This window comes from Egretta garzetta, unplaced genomic scaffold (genome assembly GCF_000687185.1).
Source record: "Egretta garzetta isolate BGI_Z169 unplaced genomic scaffold, ASM68718v1 scaffold15, whole genome shotgun sequence".
Taxonomy (NCBI): domain Eukaryota; kingdom Metazoa; phylum Chordata; class Aves; order Pelecaniformes; family Ardeidae; genus Egretta; species Egretta garzetta.
The window spans coordinates 1337768-1343767 of NW_009259798.1; the positions used below are offsets into that span (position 1 = coordinate 1337768).

The window sequence follows — 6000 nt, forward strand, 5'->3', positions numbered from 1 at the left end:
AAAAAAAATAATTCATTACACCGTCAAGTCGTCTAGTCCTAAATTCTTTTAATTGAACCCAAGATTCTTTCAACACACTTGGCTAGAGCAGACCCCTCAATTGAAGTGAATGTTGATATGTGGGATACCAAACATGGATTCCTGACACAGAGCAAGTGCGTGGTATGTGGGCCATGAAGCAAGAGAGGTGTGGTACCACTGCCGCGCTGCCCGGGGACTGACTGACACAGGGACTTGCCCAGCACAAGATCTGCCCAAGAGGCACAACCCCAGCTGCAAAACTCTACTCCTTCTGCCCCTTTCCACCTCTGCCTGCAAAGTACAGCCCAGAACCAGGGGAAGGTTTTGCCAGAAAGCAAGATGCAGCTGCCACGACGACCAGACAAAATGTCTCTGTTTCGTGGCAACAGAACTCAGAAGTCTGCTAAAGAAATTAGTTTTTTTTTTTACTGGGTAGGCAAGGAGAACTTCAGAAGTCCTGCTCCGCCTCAACACACACAAACACCCTTCTGGAAATGCCTTGCAGAGACACGGGAAGGTTATTAAGAACAAGACCTACGGAGCCGATGAAGATGAGTAAGATGATTCTGTTACAGTAACAAATGAAACACAGGGCACTCCTAGTTCCTGTAACCCTGAAACAAGAATGCACTTGTCACCCTTCCTAAATTTGTTTGCTTTTAATTTTACTTGTGACATAAAGACATGCTGCTGCTAGATATAAATCTGTGAACTAATTCAGGTATCAGACAGATGTGGAAAAAATATATTGGTAACACGCTCAAACCAAAATTTTTCTGTAAAATTTTTGTATCATGAAAAATGAATTCATGGTTATGGGTTACTGAAAATGAAAGATGAAGTGTCATTATTTTAAACAAAATACAAAACTGTACAGAGTCCAACTGTACAGCAGTCTGTGGATGGGAGCCACAGCAAGCATACACTTGACGACTTTTTATTCAAGTTTAATAATCTTTCTGGCATTCCTTCCTCACTATCTTCGCTATGGTCCAAGAGCCATTTCCCATGGGCTTCAACAGCACTGAGCTGACTCAGGTTTTCCTAAACCGCTTTCCTGCTGTTCCTTCCCTTCTGGCCCCTCCTAGATTTCTGCATTCTTCTCTTGTTGGAGGACACCTTAACTTCATCCTGATATCCCAAATATTTATTTATTTATGATCACCAGCCCTGACCTCATCGCACCCTTCTCCCCTGCGGGGGTAACCTCACCAGAACACACACATCTCGGGTTTGTAAGAGAAACAGGGAAGGAACATCAGTAACAAAGGTGATACCCCAAAGTCCTCAAGAAAAAATACACAGCAGTGACTTTACCTCTGACCCCAGCTTTGAACTCACCAACAGCTTTGTCCTTTTCTTCCACCTTGTTTGAGGCTAAAAGCCTGATGCCACCAGACTTTGCAACTTACAAGACACAGGAAAGTATCTTTTAAGTAAATTAGGGGCCAGAACACACTGCGGGAGGCTACTCCAGCAGCAAAGAGCTCAAGAATGTGCTGGGCAACAGCTTAGCTGAGTTGGAGGCCACCAGATACTTTTTAAAAGAGGAGGTTTCTCTTCAAGTGGTCAGCTACCAATTCCAATACCAATGGCATCCTTCTCCAACCAGCTCAGCTTTCATAAGCAGAACAGTAAATTCCCATGATCTCATGCCCAGTCTACTGCCCGGAAAGCAACAAGTAAATGTGGCAGGTCAGCCATTTCATAAGCATTCTTTTGAACTGCTTTATTTATAGAAAGGTTAAGCTTATCTAGAAACATGAGGTTTTAACCCAGAAGATATAAGCACAAGATCCAACAATAGTTAAAAATAGTACTTTCAGGATTTAAAAATGACCACAGAGCATCGCAGAGGGGCTTGCAGGAATGAAGGCAGTTATTTCCCCAACCATCCCAAAGGGAATAAAAGCAGGAATAAACCTCCTGTCAAAAGGCGCTGGGATGGGATGACAAGCCCACAGAGAGTAGCCCTAGAACAAGCACAGCAAACATGCCTGGGGAGGAGTTTGCTGTGTGACTCTTCAATGATTGGCATCTCCAAGTCTGGAAAAAAAGGGCTCCAGCCTGTATTTTGTGTGGCACTCTGACTACAACCCAGGTACTGATCTCGAGCTGATTTCTAATGGATACCAAATGCTTAACAAACACTTGTGAGCAGCTAACTAGTAACAATTTTTCTGACTCAGCTGGGGAGTTACGGAATGGTCAAAGGGCTCCATATTCTTTATTGCTATTATTTATTCTTTTGTTCTTCAAATGATGCTCATACGTAAAAATCTTTTTATTAAAGTAACCCAATATAGTCACTTCAAATATAACTCACAGCCTCAGTCAGGATTTGGACCAGGAAACACAAACTGGAGTCTTTCCACCCTTAACCATACGAGCTAAAGCAAGTCTCCATCACCTTACACAAAGCAGCTGCCCTCATGTTTGTGGTAACAGCCGGTCACCGGCTGCGATAGCGTGGGATTGTTTGACAGTAGAGCCATTCCAGGGAGTGCTAATGGAGACCAATATACTCATACTTCAATATATTCATACCTCAACTGGGCACACAAACCGTTTTCACCAGACAGGAGGTGATGCAGTAATGCCTAAATGTTTATGGGTACCTTCCCTTAACAGTTTACACTGCTTTTAGGAGACTGTTGCTGAAAAGGACATGTTGAGAAGATCCATCTGTGGGAAAGCTGTTCCGTAACAGCTCGTTACACGTGCTGTTACATCTTTCTCCAGTACATCTGGTACAGAGCCATTGCCAAAGAGAAAACAAAGTGAATTGAAACACTTATCCCATGCGAAACAGCCCATGCTTTTAACAGTTTAGATAAATCATGTTTACTTGTTTCCACCAATGAGTGGCTGCTGTTTTGCTCATCCTGTATACGTGAACAGAACTTGTGTGAGAAATGGGTTCAAAGCAAGAACCAAATGTATGTCAGCCTGCTTGTAAACCGTAACAGGATAAAGGTTTACACTCTGTTTAAACACATTTCTAGACAAACCTGTTAGTAAGCATGGCCAGCCACATCAGCACTGCTGACTGTTTTAAAAGGCGTGTTTTCGACTCGATCCCAACTGCACCAAACTTGCTAAACCACGTGAGAAAACACGGTGCCTGAATTCAGTTAGTCACCAGCGCAGTGCAGACAAAGCCTCGGGGTACAGTTACGCAGACCTCGTGCTGGCAGGTAAGGCAGGCAGCCGATTTACTGCCTACCAGCTGGTGTACTATTCCTGCAGTTACACAGAGTAAACTACTCTGTACCTGCAACATGTTGAGAAGTGGCCGGCAATAGGTACCATGAAAACTTAACGACCTACAAAACACCCTTTAATTCATCTCAGGAAAATCTTGTTCCTATAACTGTACCCTCATACTACTCCAAAGTCTTTTTCTATACAGTAAGAGAGACATCTGTCTCTGGACAGTGCGAACATTTCCTTAAGGGTGCAAATTCTGTTTGGCAGAAGCCACACAGATAATTAAACTGTTATTTCTGGTGGTTTTGAACACAGCTGAATACCCCCAATGGCGCCTACATGTTACCTCATCACACACTTTCCACCTCGCAAATTTTCTCCTTCACCACTTAAATAGGGACCAGTGAGGAAAAACATTTATTCTGTTGGACCTATGTTATTAAATAACTCAGTCTGCTCTATTAGAGAAAGCAGAAAGCACTTTTTGAAAAAAAGAATGCAAGACCTTGCTCAAATATTGACATTATAAAAAATGAGGAAGCCCCTGAATTAACATCCTCATATTCAAAGTGAAACAAGGGCAAATACAGCTGTCTCATCTTAAACCAGAACAGCATCATATGACTTGATGCTCAACCCCGCCCCCCCCCCCCCCAAAAAAAAAAATCACATGCTTTCATACACCCTGCAGACAAGGACAGCCAAGTCACAGGATGTAGTCTTCTCTGGGAAACAGAACATTTGTCTGGCTCTCCAAAAACTGTCAGCCTCACTACTGTGCTTAGATACCACACCACAAAATCCTGCTGTGTCACAAAGTAAGTTTGAGTGGAGCCCATTTTAGGTAGAGACTAATTACTGTCTGGGCTACACTTTTGAGACCAACCCCTTCTCCCCATCTGACTGCATCGCTTCTCCTTGTGGATATGACTTTGGACTCACTCAGCCATGACCTTCCAAAATTCAAGGCACGTCGTGGGTACTAGGGGCAGAACTTCAGGATTTCAGTAAAAATCTGGAAAGGTGAGAAAGGAAACCAGGGAATGCAAGGGATATCATGCGCTTGTTCAACACCTCAGTAAGTACGCATCGGCATCGAGTGGGTGGCAGCTATAGGTGCCTCCCTGCATTAACAGAGCCCCCTTCCGTTCCCACCCCCCAGACCCATGTACCTATGTAGGTTAAAAATGCAAGTATCAAGAAGGAAAAAAAAACCCCAAAAAAACCCAAATAATGCATATTAAGAGCAGGATAGGAATACAAGGATGGATATCGTGAAGAGATGCAGGACACAAGTAACAAATACTGGTTAAAAAGCATACAAGCTGCAGGCTGGCAAGCGGTATAGTCACATACATCTGCAAGAATAAAAGGCATCAGGAAGACCATCAGAACCATTGAGCAGGTTTGAAGGATATCCCCAGAACCAGCAAGTGGGTGTGTGGCATATGAAATCTGTAGAACAGGACAGCAGGATGTACTGTTCTTTAACAAAAGAAACCTGGCTCTCGGTTAGCCTTTTATTACAACACAGCAAAGGACTTCCCTTGTTCGGTCTGGGAAACAGGCAAACTCGGACTCCTGCAGTTTGTAAAAAAGCCAGGGGCAGGGGGGCGGGGGGGAAATCAACCTGTTCATAACAGAAGTTAAGTATAGACTTCTATCTCAAAGATAAATCTCTACTGACTACTAAACGTGTAATTAAATGTTGGTGTAACGTTAAAGTGCAATCAGGAGAACCCTGCTTCCTCGCTCGGCCCTTCCAGCCACAGAACAGAAAGCCATGCCGGGGCTTTTGCATGCACACAAAAAACATTCCAGAGTAGCAGAAATGTGAAACTGAGATGAGTCACTGCTGCTATCAGCAATGAACAGCAGTGGTGAAGTTGTCAGTTTTCACAGTGGGGGGAAAGGAAAATTACACCACCCCAAATCTTGAATGCAAACAAGAATTTTACTTTTTGGCTTCTTAGAGGTCAAACTGAATTGGCACCACTGAAAACCAAATTCACACTGAGCACTTGATTACGTTCTCATTACAAAAAATCTTGCAATAGTTAAGGGTAATTCTTAATAGTTAGAATTTAACCTAGTGCTGACATTCTTCATTTTGTTGACTTTGAGAACTTCTCTCAGGAATTACACTTTTATTACTTTTTTTTTTTCAGTTGGAAACAGAAACATTGACCAATTCACACAAACAAAAGAAAACAAACCAAAGAAAAGTACTTTAAAAATCTTGATATTAAGTACCTCCATAGAACAGACTGCCAATCCACAAGACAAAATAATCTTCAGTAAAACCATGCCTACACAAAGCATTTGCTACTTACATAAAGACAAAGTGTACGTAAGACTTTATCACTTAGCCTGTAAGCCTACAGAAACACTGCATCTACAAATTCCCGCAATGATTTTGAAATAATCCCACAGGACCCCAGGCAGGTATCACATACTGCTATTAGGCTGTGTATTCTTGGATTGTCCTCCACGTGGTGCATGGCGAGATACACACCCAACCTTCAGCCTGTGGAGTCAAACTGCAAAAACAGCTCACTCCAAAATGGTAGTCCTGCTTCAAAGGATATTAAAATGGGATAAGAAACAGTACAAAAAATGGCAGACTACGATAGGAAAATGAGTCATTTGGCCCTTACCTAGGTCTTGCCTTAGTCTCCAACAGATGCTCCAGTCCAGAAGCACGAAGTTTAATCTTACATAAGGATTTTGTCACTAATTGTCTCACTGCACACTCTTGACACTGAGCTA

The 6000-nt window shown here is 42.8% G+C and overlaps 1 protein-coding gene across 1 annotated transcript in view; it reads right to left on the minus strand.

Moving 5' to 3' along the window:
* The window catches only part of ADAM17 (ADAM metallopeptidase domain 17), a 31287-nt gene extending 25545 nt beyond the window's left edge, over positions 1-5742 (minus strand). Inside the window, exon 1 of the mRNA XM_035895316.1 lies at positions 5688-5742. The gene's annotated coding sequence lies outside the window, so the exon portion shown is untranslated. The remainder of the gene's footprint in view (positions 1-5687) is intronic.
* Between the last annotated feature and the right edge of the window lie 258 nt (positions 5743-6000).